The sequence below is a fragment of the Nematolebias whitei genome, chromosome 10, assembly GCF_014905685.2.
Source record: "Nematolebias whitei isolate Nwh7 chromosome 10, NemWhi1, whole genome shotgun sequence".
Taxonomy (NCBI): Eukaryota; Metazoa; Chordata; class Actinopteri; order Cyprinodontiformes; family Rivulidae; genus Nematolebias; species Nematolebias whitei.
The window spans coordinates 16674523-16689634 of NC_056507.1; the positions used below are offsets into that span (position 1 = coordinate 16674523).

Consider the following 15112-nt stretch of genomic DNA (forward strand, 5'->3'; position numbering starts at 1 on the left):
TTAGGCAGATCTAAAAAAAAAAAAAAAAAAAAGAAATGTTTTGACTTGTTTCTTTGAAAGCAAGAGGCACATCTTTGCAACAACCCCTGAAGATAAAGTGTGCAATTTGTTACGAACAAAACACCGTATGAAAAAAAAAGGCTTTTTGTTTCCAGTGAAAACCCAGTGGCTCTTACAGGTCAAATATCCATCACGGCTGCTGGGATTTTCTTAAAAAAAAAAAAAAAAGATTGCTTAAAAGATATAAGCTTTTTGCACTTGTGCAGTTGTATATACCTTGTACATGTTTGATTTTTTTTTTTTTTAACTGATCAATCATTTTATATCAAATGAGAGGTTTAAGCTTTTAGACAACCAGGACTTATTTTTACAACACTGTGATGTGCAATTTAAAATGGCCCACAGAAATGTGTTTTGTCACTAAGGCCTTCTGTCCATTGACAACTTCTATTTTAGCTAGCAGCACATAAGCTGCCTAGGGATACGCCAGTCATGGCTCTGTTGCTATGCGACCACTAAAAAACCTGTTTGGAGGGTATCTCACCAGTTCAAATGATTTTAACTTGGAGTGTTTAGAGCACAGACCACCAAGCACTCACAGCTCCCTTCAAATCCTATTGTCAACAGTATAAGATTGAGAAGGCCGTGCTTTAGAATAACTTTGCCTTTCTCACTTCCCCTTCAATGACTGCTCATTTTTTATATGTGGCTTTTCTTTTCCTGAAGATTACTTAAGTATCTACACCTCCACGAGGCACATTCTGGGGAAAATATATATATATATATATAAATTGAGCAAGCCAGAGATAGCCCTCCGCCCTTTCCCACCTCATTTAACCTTTTAATTTAGCAGCATGAATTAACATGTTAGCTGGGGCCAGTATCACTTCAAACAGACAGTGCCCAGTTGCCTGTGAGGCAGGAAGAACAACGCTTCAGTGCACACATTATGTTGTTAATGCGCATGCATTTATGTGAATGTGTGCGTATTTGCACGTATAGGAGCAAGATGCGAGGAAAATAAGTGTGTTTTTTTTTTCTTGTTCTTAAGCAAGCTGTTATTATCTGAGCCATTACATCAGTTCCTTCGCAGCTGCTGTCACTCTTATTTTAGTCGCACGCAAAATTCCAGTGAAGGAGGGAAAAGAGATACTGACACAAGAGAAAAAAATGCGAAGATAACTAAGTTGAAAAGACACCACTGCTGAGGCAAGGTGGGTGATGGAAAGCAAGTGGTGAGTAATGATGCATCCTGAATTCAGGTCAGTGCTCTTAGCTGCTTCTTATGCAGGAAGCAAGGAATCAAGGCGATAGTGATGAATTAAAAAAAAAAAATCCTTTGAAGATCTGAGTCATAGCAAAAACATATTTTAGCTGTACAAAGCTGTATATTTAAAATAACATAAGCACAATCAAACACCTCTCAGGGCTGTCACACAAAACACCTTTTAGTATATTTCAATAATTGTACCTCTGTTCCAGTTATGAGTCGGGGGAATGCTCCCTGACCTCTGGCAAGATAAAATGACACTTTTATGATGTCTTTCAGATTATTCCTTTAGATGGATGGGCTGAGCTGGAACCCGATTGATTAATCTATCGACTGCTTGAACGCACCGTGGCCATTCTCCTGCTCAGCTGTTCGTTCCTCTGACAGAATATTCAAACAAACATAGAGGGAAAGATGACTAATGACTAGGACTGCTGCAGGCCACCATGCCTGAATGTCTGTGTATTGTCCATATATTTGCTTGTCTGTGATTGGGAGAATAGATCTTACTTTAAAAGTATCAAACAGTCACATTAAGCTGATCACCCACAGCGGTGGAGCTATTTTTATTTTATGTTTCCAATTAAAACTTTAGGAAGAAGCTGTTGAGCCACTCACTGTTACCACATTGTGGCGTAGTTTTAGGAAAGTGTGAAGTTTTGTAGGTGTCTATAACACAATATTACAACACGATGTCAGTATATCAAACCTGTATCAAACACCTCACTTGTTGGCTGACGGAGGCATCTTTGAATCAACCTTTGAAGTGTCCTCTTCTTGCAGATATTCATGAATAATTGACATTTAATTATCCATCTATAGAATCAGCAGCAATTGAACCTGATTAACTTTACAGCTTCAAACCGGATTGTTACACCTTTGGTCTTGACTTCCACACCCATATATTTGCAAATATTCTCATCCCATATATCACAAGGACCCTGTTGTAAAATCCCAATTTAAATTAAAAAAATAATAATAAAAAAAACAAGAAAAAGGGTTCAGTTAACTAGATTTGATTTGGCACAGAGGTAAATCCTCCTGTCACTGCAAACAAATGTGCATGGTGGAACAAATACCCTTGTAATAAACATTTACTGTGGTGCTTTTTAGCCATTTGGATGGCACAAGTACAGTGTTCTTCAAACTACAGTAGAATTATTTTTAATGCAAAACAGTACACCTTTGCAAATGATTAACTGAACAACTCTGCTATATTGTTTCAGGTGTGTTATTTTAGATCTAAACTGAGTAATCATTCAATCCATTACACACTTTCTATCAACATCATCTATATATAAAGAGTCCTTTCAGTTCCAGCATTAGGACTTTGGACTTCTATCTCCTTCAAACCTCCAACATCATCAAGCAGTCTCCATTGTAAAAGGCAAAGGAAACGATAGCAGATCACTGTAACTATTTCCTTTCTCTCTAAATGAACCCCACCGAGAGATTTCATACCCAGCAAAGATGAAATGTGTCGGGGTAGCTTCATTATTGATACAAGTCTCCAGCAGTGAAAGAAATGAATGATAATGGTGTCCTAAGCTGGGCTTTACCGAGATTAATCCGATTTGAGAAATGAACATTTTATTATAAGACTCACAGTGTTGGCCTTGATCTGAAGTGAATCCCAGGCTAAGGATGAGAAAAAAAAAATACAAAGGGATTGTGGGAAGGGAACATGGGTATACAGCTTGTCGCTTTGCAAGACCCTGGCACCTCATTGCAGTAGTGCCCTTTTCCAGCTGACAAGTTCATTAATTTTCTGACATGGCTGCCCAGTATTATTTTCAATAGATAAGTCAAACAACAATGGCCAAAGAAATTAGACATAAAACAGATGTCTATAGAAGGAACATTTACTGGTTGAAAACATGCTTTGTGTGAGCAGCAGGAGGTCCCATTTACTGTAGTCCCTCTGCTGCACCTGCCCTCAGGTGATCTCCACTGTTTAAAATGACAAATGTGGGTAAGGGACACATTATTGTCAGCTTAGCATTTTGGAATAAAACAATAACGCAAAAGTTATCCAATATCCATCACACTTAAAGTCATCTGCTTTTGATAATAGCTAGATTTGTTTTACAAATCTATACCCATTTAAAACAATGGGGCATCTCAAACCCACATCCACATCTATCTTAAAGAAAATGTCCACAGGGATGAATGGTTTGAGGAGTTTTAAATGGGGAGGAGGAATCGTCTCTTTGCTTATTACCATGAATCACTCTGCACCAGTTGCCAATAAACAACTGCAATCTTGGGAATATGTGAGGGGGATTTATCATACTAAAGCCTCTGACAGGACAAAAACATAAAATCAGCAGTCTAATTTGTCTCCCCAAGGTGATGTCACTCCATCATATGGAGGGCTTTTCTTTCAGTGGGTGAATGATGTCTGCCATGCTTCCCACTTTCACAGGTGAGAGATGAGATTTATTCTTTATCTGAAGAACCACAGCCACATTTTTTTTTTTACTTTAAGCATCAAAACAGATTAAAATTAACAAAATACTTCAAGGTAAAAGTTTAAAAAAAAAAAGACAAAAACAACAGGAAACATGATTTGACACCTGGATGTAAAGTAATAAGATTATTCTATTTCATTAAATGATTAAATTTATTTACAAGCAAGTGAGAGGATGCAAATTATATTGTGCAGCTTGAGACTTCAAAGTCAATTTGGCCCCTGCCACACCTACAAATGCACAAAGTGAATAATGGCAACAGTTGCTTTCTGGTGCACTATTTAGACCCAGCCATCCTGAGCATCGCAAAAGATTTTGCGGGCCAGGAACCACTTCCAGCTTGGAAGAGGCAGAGTGAAGGCAGATCTGTTATTTCAGCACCAAGAGGAAGGACAGCTCCCTCCCCAGTCCAGTCAGCCACAGAGAACAAGCATCTTTTTGTGTAAAAGCAAAGGATGATGTGTGTGTGTGTGTGTGTGTGTGTGTGTGTGTGGGGGGGGGGGGGGGGGTATAACCAGACAATAGTATGGATGGTCTGGTTATACATCTCGCTAGAAGCCATATATCTCAGGACAGGGTGCAATGTTTGACTTTTCTGTTCTTGTGATAAATATTTCCCATTTATCACAACATGGATCCTCCAAGGTTACTGTAGCAAAGAGACACGTGCTAAATATGGCATCTCTTCACATGCTGGATGTAGGTTACAGAGCAGAAGCAGGTATGGACGGATTTATAACAGCGGCTGGAGGGAAGAAAGGGAATTCAGCCAAGCATGGATCATACTTCTCCAAACACACGTTTTTTTTTTTGTTTTTTTTTCTCCTACTGCAACCAAGAACTCATTTTGACTGTCTGTGGCATCTGGTGTAGCTTTGTATGCGCACGCTCAACTCAAAGCAAGCCGAGGAAGCAAGTAAGCGCGCGCACATCTTTCCTGCGTCTTTCAAATTAGCGCAAGTTCACAGACATTTTTATTTTTATTTATTTTTTTACATATACAGGCTCCAGTATTAAAACCTTAGGAATCACAGGCTCCTATCGCTCTGGGTAAATGAAGAAGATTAAAAACGTCCTCCTTCGGAACATGTAAAGAATGTCAAACGGGACAGATGAGTATAAGACATGCATTGTTTGCTCTGTGGACGAACAGTAACTTACTTATTCACGAAGATACGAAGTCTGGGGGTTGAACAGTTCCTCTTCCACTCCCTCCTCCCCAAAACTGCATCAACCCAAAAATAAATAAATAAATAAATAAAAATAAATAAAAAATAAAATCCGCAATTAGGTGATTTTATATTAAAAAAAAAATAAAAAAATCCGTCGTGTTTCTCCTCAGACACTTTTCAGATGATATGTAATCCACACATGAGTCCGGATGGCATGCTTTTAACTCTCACAGTGATGACAGCCTCTAACGCACTGGATACTTCCTTTTCTTTCAGGACGCACGCGAAGCGGAGGCACCCACAAGTGCAGTTGTTGGAAGTCCTCTTCTGATGCGCAGCGATGCCCAACGTCCAGGTTCTCCCAGTCAAAGAAACTGGAGATATAGAAAAAAAAAAGTGTTTTTGCTTTGATTTCCTCTCCAATTCAAAGCGGGAGTTGAACATGTGACCTTTCCAAACCCCACAGAGCGCGGAGAATCTTAACGTGGCCAGTGTGCAGGCAGACGAGCTCCATCCTCGTCGTTTAGACCTGAGCAGGACAGAGGTGGGGTTGTTCTAACGTCCCAGTTTCAAATGCAACTTTTCTCCAAGTCCCTGTTAGACTGTTGGTCGTCGTGCAGAAATAATAATGAATAAATAGAAAGTCCCTCATATATGTTTACCCCTCATTGATAAAAGCAGTCCAGCAAAACTGTGAGTGAGATCCTGTATTTAAGAAGTTGAATTGATAAAAGCTTCAGGTTGTGCTTCTCTCCATTAACATAAAAAAAAAAAAAAAAAACATTTTAGTGGAAAACATCGACTATATCAACAACATATCCAGGGATTGTCTTCATTCCAAGCATTCCGGGTGGGATTCAGACTGCACTAACACGGAACAGCTCAGCTTCCAGCGCGTCCTCCGCACCGCAGCCTTGGTTCAGTCACAGTTCACTGAAGGCACTCGTGACTCCCGCCGCCCCACGCTCCATCCACGGGTGTCTTCGTCGTCAGCATATGTTCTCATCCACAACGTGCTGTGTCCAGTCCCGTTCTCATAATCTGTGTGTTAAGGCTGCTTCAAACGTCGAGATAAATGCGCACCTTTTACTCCACTGTGCGCACCCGGTCTCCATCCGTCGGTTCGCTGCGCAATGTGCGTTCAGCTTTGTATATTCAAATAAACTCACCAGCACGGACAGACAATGGATTGATAAGTTCAGAAGGGGACATCATGTAGGTTACCTCCCACTGACAAGCTGCCCTCCCCAGCTGAGGCTCTGCCGGTGACTGCTGGTGGATGGAGTGTGCCGTCAGCCGCAGGACTGAGGCACTGAAGGAGATATTCTTCATGCTGCTCTGAACTTGTAGAGCTGCTACCGTTTGCCTCATTCAGTGCTCTGACATTTACTAATTGATTTTGCCTTTCTACGCATTTATTTTTGGTTCCTTTCTTTTTGTTTTGTGCACATGCGAACATGAGGAAATAAAAACCATCGAGCTATAGAGGAATAGACAGAAAGAAGGATATTAGGCTGTGAGGAAGGAGACAGTTTCCTCCCATGTGGATCTGGCAAATGGGACACGACTGCCACCTACTGGTTCTCCTCTCCTGGGTGATAATGTGATGTCCTCAGGCTGGTTGTCGCATAGGGCCGTATACTCCCATGACAGAATGTAGGTTTAGTTTATATAAAGTTCTCTGTTTGTATTTTAATAAAACACCGTGAGCATCAACAGGAAACTGGAGACCGACTATGTTGATGGAAATATGCATGTATGCAAACTCAGAGTGGAACAGGAGTACAGACAGGAGTGTGACAATCCAGAAAGCAGATTAATATGTGTTATAATCTCTCCCAGGCTTCAGCACTTTACACCCTATTTATAAATGCTGGCTGAGGGTTATGAATTATGAAATGGGCCTGCAGATTTTTCGCACGGTGTCTGACACTGGAGACTTCAGGTCTTCAGAAAGATTATTGCTTGTGAAGCGTTTATCTTAGGCAGTCTGCTGCACTGCAAATATTATGCTAAACTCAGTAATATTCCACATGTATACTGAAGCCTATAAGAGAGAGGATGGAACCGCAGATAGGTCAGTTTAAAGAGAGCGTGCACATTCACAGGCCATGTGATGGCAGATGTGAGAAAACATTTGAATGCCAGACCAGGGATGTGTCCATCCAGCTGTCAACATCTGATCTCATTTCCCTCAGTGCTGAAGGCGTTGCATCATTCATCTGTCTTCATAACTGTCGACCTGCCTGTCTGTGCATATGGTTGTAAAAAGTACCACCCTATTGTAGTATATATATATATATATATATATATATATATATATATATATATATAAGTGCATTTTTTAACTTATCTTTTATTGTCATTGGTTTACATTTTTCTAAACTTTAATTGTGTGATTGAATGAAGCAAAGTAGATGTGTCTTTAACTTGTTTTGTTTTTTTAGTTTTAGTTTTCCGGAGCACTCCATCCCATCCAGCTTCTTTCTTTTCTGGTTGTGGGGGTCACTGAAGCCCTTATCCAGCAGTCACAGTGTGAGAGGCAATGGACACCCTGGACAGGTCTCATGCAAACTCCACCCAGAAAAGTATCCAGCCCGGATTTGATCCAGCAACCTTCTCGCTGAGAGGCAACAGCTCTACCAACTGAGTCACAATGCCACTCTCTCTGAACCACTGTCACGTTAAGGGTCATTTTAAGGTTGTTGTTTGTTTTTTTTTCCCTAAAATATACATAAGACATAACCTCAACTTAAGCTGCAGCTCGTTCCAAGACCACGGGCCGAAATAGGACAAACTCATCTTTGCTGACTCTGTGCGTACAAAGAGTACCTTAAACCTCAGCCAGCTACTGGCCCTGAGACTGTGTGTGTTCTGTAGTGAAATGAAATTGGAGCAGATATATGATGGTAATTTTCCTAAAATGGCTTTGTATATGAAAATATACCAATGCTTCATTCTTTCTTAATGCCTGCTGTACAAATTATTGTAAACTTGGGTTTAATAAGGATGCGTATGAAATTGGCTTACAGAAGATCAAAACTTTAGTTAACTCATACACAAAAGTGTGAATATTCTAAAGTAGTGATTCAAAAGCTATAAAACAAGGTTAGAGTCTTTTATTCCATTAACTAGTTTTAAACAAAAATTGTCTGAGGTTTTAGTCAAATCTTGTACCTGTAATGTTTAACTGTTTTGTGATTTTCTTAACTTACATTGTATTTTATGTTTTATTGATGTATGTTTCTTTTACTTATATTTTATTTTTAATGCATTGATACTGTTTTTAAGACTGTTGCCATATGTGTATATAGCCCAGGACATCCTTGTAAAAGAGATTGATGATCTCAATGGATTTCTTCCTGGTAGAATAAAGGTTTAAATTAAAAAAAAAAAAAGTAATTTGTCAAATTTATCTTTTTTTTTAGCCCTTTTACTTAGTAATTTAAAAGACAATGAATTAATGAAATCAAAATTTATTCAAGACAACTTTTTTTCTGAATGCCCATTATGTCCATTATATGTTTCCATAGCCGACGTGTGTCACTTTCAAGAGTTCATTCATATTTCAATGGTGAACGACAGTTGCTAGGGTTTTCTGTAGAGTTGAAAAGGCAGACAACAGGTAAACACACTGAAACAAAGTGTTCCTCATTTAAGAGACTGCTGAAATGGAGGAAAGAAGACATGTTCTCATTTTGAATTAAGTAAAAATACTCAAACAAACAAACACACAAAAAAGCAAGTGAAGATTACCATTTAAGATGTAGGCATACATGTTGCCATATCAACAATCAACAGAAGTTTTCATGAAGATTCTGTAACTTATGAAGATGCACTGCAAGATGCACACGACTGACAACACTCAAAAGCCAAAATGTCAAGCTTTTAGGTAAAATAAAAATAAACTTAAAGAAGAAACTAGTGAAGTTAAGAAACAGTTCTGTCTGGAAAAGTTCCACTGCATAAAAACGCATCGGTCTAACATGGTTCTGGTTCTGTTTGACAGGCATCAAAGGAACAGGCCGAATGGCATTTGTTGATAATTTCACATCTGGAAGCAACAACTCAAATGCAGATGTACGGAGAAGTAGTCTGTGTGCTCGGATTCAGCACAGGAAAAAAAAAAAAAAACCTTTTGGAAAACGTTGCATCAGTCAGCAGGACATGAGTACTTAAGGTGAAAGTGTAATACCCTTCACCGGCTGAGTCTGTCACCTGTAGTCAGTCTGACCGAGGTGAAGTGTGCTCGCTGCGAGGCTCAAAATAAAGGAAGTTTCAAAATAAAAGTGTCTGGAGTTAAGACCTTACAACCAAAAAGTTTGAACGCTTTTTTTCTAAACAAGCTTAGAAACTTGTATGTTTATGTCACGTTCAATTAGTTTTTCCTCTCTAGTTATGTTTTTAAAAGAGGCTCATTTAGACATGTTTCTAAACTCGTGAAAATCCCAATTAAAACAATGATGGGGGTTCACAGCTTTATCACTTATTCACTGTTCTATTTTAAAACTGAAACAAAAAGTCTAAAGAACAAACAATATTAAGTGCTTAAAATGCCAAATGAGTAAATTATCATTGCTATATTTCTATTTTGATTAAACTCATCTGAGCACAACTCGTGTACATCACTGAGCCACCTCAGTAAAGGTTGTTCTGTCCTTGGAGAGTGATTGAAACGTCTTGGACTGCCATTGTTACAACTATGACCTCGTTCCCTGAAAGGCCAAGACACTTCTGAGACTCAGGGGGCCAGTTATTCTTAGAGTGGCAAGGGCAAACACAAATCTTACTTAAGGGAATAACCAGTATTTCATCAGCTTTGCTTTAATCATTCCTATAAAAGTGGCAAGTGGTTGAGAATACTGTGACTAACATATGCAGCTGTAGTGTATCTTTTAAAATGTTTTTATAGATTTTTTTTTTTCTCAGACTTTTTGTTTTGACAGTAGAGGCAGAAAAGCTGTGAGTTGTCATTCAGAGACAGCATAACACACTCAGATCTCTTCTTTTCCGTGAGAGTGTTATCTTGTCATGACCGGCATAATAAATGTGAAGGGATGCAGTCGTGTTGAGCATGCAGTATAGAGGGGCTTCAGGCAGTCCAAAGCATTTTACAAAGCATGGTAAAACTCAAACATCTGAATATATGTGGGAAACAACCAAGGGGGAAATAAAAACTATTGATTATGAAAAAAAAAAAAAAAAAAAAAAAAAAACTAAAAGACTAAAAAAAACCATAAGTACAAAGTACCACATAATAATGTGGCACAATGTGCCATACATCAACTACCAACAGCTGAGCAATTCAGAACTTTCCTAACATTCTACCTGCTCAGACATTGGGCAAGAAGGTTGTGCTGTGACACTCACAGCTGTCCCACTTCAAAAAGAGGCTCTGAATACATTAATAATGTGTGTCCTTTATTTTAAGATCCACCATTCATTATGCATGATGTTTTTGGAGGCAATGAGACATCACTACTGATATCCTGCAGGGCTCAGTGGCATTAAAACAATGCAGTGAGGTACACAGAAGGTAAGACTGAAGGAGACAAGAACGTTCAAAAGCACATGAACAACTCCCTTGTCAATCACTTGTGTTTCACTGATGCATCTTTGATTTCGTTTAATAATGATCAAAATCATGCCTCGAAACCCATCATCCTCATCATTTAGCATGTAGAGGTGGATTTTCCCCTAACACCACAGTCAAAACATCTTTAAGATCCAAACTAATCAATTAGGTTTACTAGATAATTAGGGCCACCAATGGGTTTGCAATCCTATTTAATCTTGACTTTGATCTACACTAATCTGTAACTACACCTCTTATCCTGAGCTTCTGGCTGCCAAAAAGAACTCATGACTGAAAAAAAAAGAACAACAGCACAATAAAAATGTCTTCATTTTGGACATGTTTTTCTTTATAGTACTGATTCAGCAATTAATAATTATTCGGAACAAGAATAAAAAAAAATATGCAATTAGACAGGGTGGACTACTGAGAGATGAAAAGGCCCACATAGACCGACTCTTTAAATAATCAATGTATTGCTCATTAGACTATGACACATTTCCATTTTTTTTTCAACTTGTCATATTAAATGAGCAGTATCAACTACTGAAATTGATCAGGACATGTCCCTTATACCCCACATTAAAAACATCACTAGAACCATCTTCTTCCACCTGTGTAATATCAGTAACATTAGAAACATCTTATCTAAAAAGATGCAGAAAAACTGGTTCATCCATTTGTCACATCTAGACTGGACTGTTGCAATGGCTTGTTATCTGGGTGTCCAAATACTTCTTTAAAATGCATTCCATTAATCCAAAATGCTGCAGCCAGAGTGTTAACTGGCGTTAGTAGGAGAAATCGTCACTCTCCAGTTTTAGCTTCTCTCCACTGGCTCCCTGTCAAATCCAGAATAGAATTCAAAATCTTACAAAGAACTTCTAACCTACAAAGCTCTCAACAACCTAACTCCATCTTATATTAGAGATCTAATTTTTCCATATTTTCATAATAGAGCACATCAGTCTCAGACTGCAGGTTTACTTGCGGTTTCTAGAGTTTCCAAAAGCAGAATGGGAGGAAGATCTTTCAGTTATCAGGCTCCTCTCTTGTAGAACCAACTTCCAGTTTATGTCCGTAAAGTTGACATATTGTCTAGTTTTAAGACTGGGCTTAAGACTTTACTTTTTGATAAATCCTATAATTAGGGTTGGCTTGTTATGCTGCCATAGGCTTAGACTACTGGAGGACAAAATGACCCAAATTCCTAAAAGGAATTTAATTAAAAGTTAATAATTTGCATTTGAAATGGCTGTGATTATCGTACCCACCATTGCACCCTGTATTCACTGGTTAACTGGACATCATTAACTTCACGCAGACAATCTCACTGGTACATTTTCATCTTTAAATCACTTCTTGGTCTGCTGCCTTCATACATCTCCTCCTACATGTCTCTGCGTGAGTGCAGCTACAGCGTGCGCTCTCGGGACATTATTACCTGCAGTGTTCCCTCAATGAGGACTGAACTAGGCAAAAGGGCCTTCTCCTACTCTGCTCCTGTTTCCTGGAATATCTTACAAAAATATTTGAAGCTCTCGACCTTGACCTCTCTAAGTGGCTTTAAGAATCTGTTGGACTCCTGGCAGGGACCAATGCTGACATGTTCCTGTTTTTAGTTTTCTACAATTGCCTTAGAATCTAGCTGTTTTTTGTTTTTTTTTGTTATCTTTTCCTTTTTCCTTTTTTCCTTTTAGCCATCCTTTTTGTTTAAAAAAAAAAAAAAAAAAAAAAAAAACTGTATTATGACTTTATAATTGTTTATTGTTGTTGCTGTTGTCTTTTGTTGTCATCTTTCTTTGTTGAAATCAGGTCTCTCTTGTAAATTAGTCCTCGAGGCTCAATGGGATTTACCTGTCTAAATAAAGGTTGATTGATTTATATCTTAACATGTGATTTTTGACCTGCTATTGTGTATCTATTACTATCAAACTGGTTGAAGCAGATGGCCACTTCTCCTGAGCCTGGTTGTGCTAAAGGTTTCTTCCTCATGACAGAGTTTTTCCTTTCCACTGTCACCTTCATGCTTGCTCAACTGCAATGAAGTTAAACTCAAAGCAGTCTGCACCTCAGATAATTAATGTTATTAACTTACTTTTTATATGAATATTTCTGTTCAGTGCCCTGAGATGACTTTGTTGTGACTTGGCGCTTTATAAATAAAATGAATTGAATTGAAACATTTTAGAAGTAAATGGCTACAGACAATGACCAGTGATACCAGTGATTCTTGTGCCATTTTTCACTACTAATTAAATGATTGCATTGTCATGAATAAAGAACATGACAGAAGTTTATTTTGCCAATTTCAGGGAAAATCCTATCTGAGTGAAATATATATTTATTTGGATCTTGTGTAAACTATGATTGGTTTGATATACTTTCAGATTTTTGCACAGTTATGCAAGTTTTGGGTGGCAGAATGTGTGGGCATTAGGAAATTATATATTCCTTTTAGCCTTGTGTGTAAGTCCTTTCTGGGGGTCACGGTTAAGTATCAGAATTTGATGATGCAAAGATGATGTAGGCAGTTGAAATAGACTGGATATACTTTGATAGAGAGGTAGGCCAATGAGAAGGAAAGACAGTATGTGTGCTGTGGAGCATGATGAAATGTAAATTCTTACAATTTAAGAATCATACAAATTTTGTATCTGAAAATGGATTGCTGTAGCAGATTCAAAAGTTTTGTCTTACTTGTGCACCAGTGTCCAAAGGGTTTATTAAATCCTTTAAGATCTCATGACCATTAAGAAAAGTTATGTCAAGTACAAAGTAAAAGTTTAGGAACCACTGAAAGGCAGTATAATTAAAGGAATAGATGGGACATTATGCACACACACACAAAAGATAAATTAATTTTTGGGCTATGAACCAGAAGTTCAGAAACGAAGGCATAATTTTCCGAGGAGACGTATCCATTCTTGCCATAAAAATGCAAAGTGACATTCTCCCAAAACATTTTTGGGAAATGAAAAAAACATTTTAGGCACTTAAAACCTAATTTAGTTGAAAGTTAAGCAATAGAGAAATTAAATTAGAATGTGTTCATCATTAGCAGTTCCCCTGTCAATAATTACACTTTTTACATCCCCCGAATGAATACCTTTCAAAGTCTTTATCTCAAAAGGTGAACTCTGCATTATTCCATGTAGAGCATTTTCTATACAAACAATGTCAGGTATTTTTCTACAAATGATATGAACACCATTGACTCAAGCTCAGTAATACAAACCTCCAAGGAAAATTAAAACAGATTGGATGTGAAGCTTTTATAACTATTTTATGTTGTGAACTAATTTTTAATGCACGTAAAGGAGCCATCAGAGAATCATGAACTTCTGCTAAGCCACCACACACAATTCAGAATCTCACAAGTGAGTATGAGTATTCTGTACATCTTTAACAATCCCCCTAATTCTGCCAGAATTTTTGATTAATGCACAACTATTAAAGGCTTACTTAGTTTGCTACTTGAAATATCTTTGGCAATCAGAGGATAAGGCTCTAAGCATGACACAAACCTTGTAATCCTTTATCATAGCAGATTTAGACTTGATGTAACCTTCATTTCAGCTTGTTTATCTCCTTGGCTATGTCTCTATTCATGCAAAACATGCAGTGCTCCAGACAATGGCGTACCTATTCTCATTTGAGGCATGGAAGAGATTTGCAGCATCTGGATCCTACTGCCTATCCACTCTTGCTCTAATCCTCCAGGTTGCTGTGTTCCTGCTCAGACGCATAAAGGATCAAGTGGGCCATCCATTCACATCTTGCCTGCCTATGGAAAGATAAACAGACAAAAAAAAATGAACGTCCATCTAAGCATAGAAACATATTGACAAAAATATGAACTACAGTTTACATTTGTTTTCCAGTGTTTGAATTTTGGCTTGAAATGCAATTTATTCATATACAGTAGTCTCTCATTTATTGTGGGGTATCTGTACCCTGAAGACCCGCAATAAGTGAAAAACTGCAAAGTAGGAATAGTAGTGCAAGTAGTTGTTTATTTTAGTAATTAAAACCTTCCCACACTCTTGCAATATTCCGGTAATATTCCTTATGTATTAATTCTGGTTTTGCTTACTGACCTCAAACTTATTTTATGTGTTGCAACTGAACAATGCTGAGAGTTATTGTGAATGGGTTGAATAAAGTTTGGCTTATCTGACTGTTTTGTTTTGCTTGCTTGCTGTACCCTATAATCTGGTGCACATTAAGTATGAAAACAGACCAGTTCATTGATATAGTGTTTTATAATCTGGTGCGCCTTATAGTCTAAAAAAATATAGTACATGTGCTTCAACATATGTATTATGGTTGTTAGGAAACATATTAGTGCTGATAGCAATTTCCTACATAATGCAGTTATGCTGTATAGCTCCTTTCTCTGCCAACCTAGTTCACTTGTAGTTTCTCAGGTCATGTTATACATTAAAAATGGTGAAAGAGAGACAAGTTAAAGCTGTCTAAAATGCTTGTGAACATATTTATTTAGTTTCAATGTTAGTACTTTATTTGTAAAATTTACTTTATTAATTCAAATGTAACAACCACCATCTGAGTTAATAAAAACAAATCATGGACGTATAGTTTTTGACTTTAAAAAACATGT

General features: G+C 37.8%; 1 protein-coding gene across 1 annotated transcript in view; it reads right to left on the bottom strand.

The window, feature by feature from the left end:
• The window catches only part of lrrc4ca (leucine rich repeat containing 4C, genome duplicate a), a 79327-nt gene extending 74363 nt beyond the window's left edge, over nucleotides 1-4964 (bottom strand). The window contains exon 1 of the mRNA XM_037683401.1: nucleotides 4903-4964. The gene's annotated coding sequence lies outside the window, so the exon portion shown is untranslated. The remainder of the gene's footprint in view (nucleotides 1-4902) is intronic.
• Between the last annotated feature and the right edge of the window lie 10148 nt (nucleotides 4965-15112).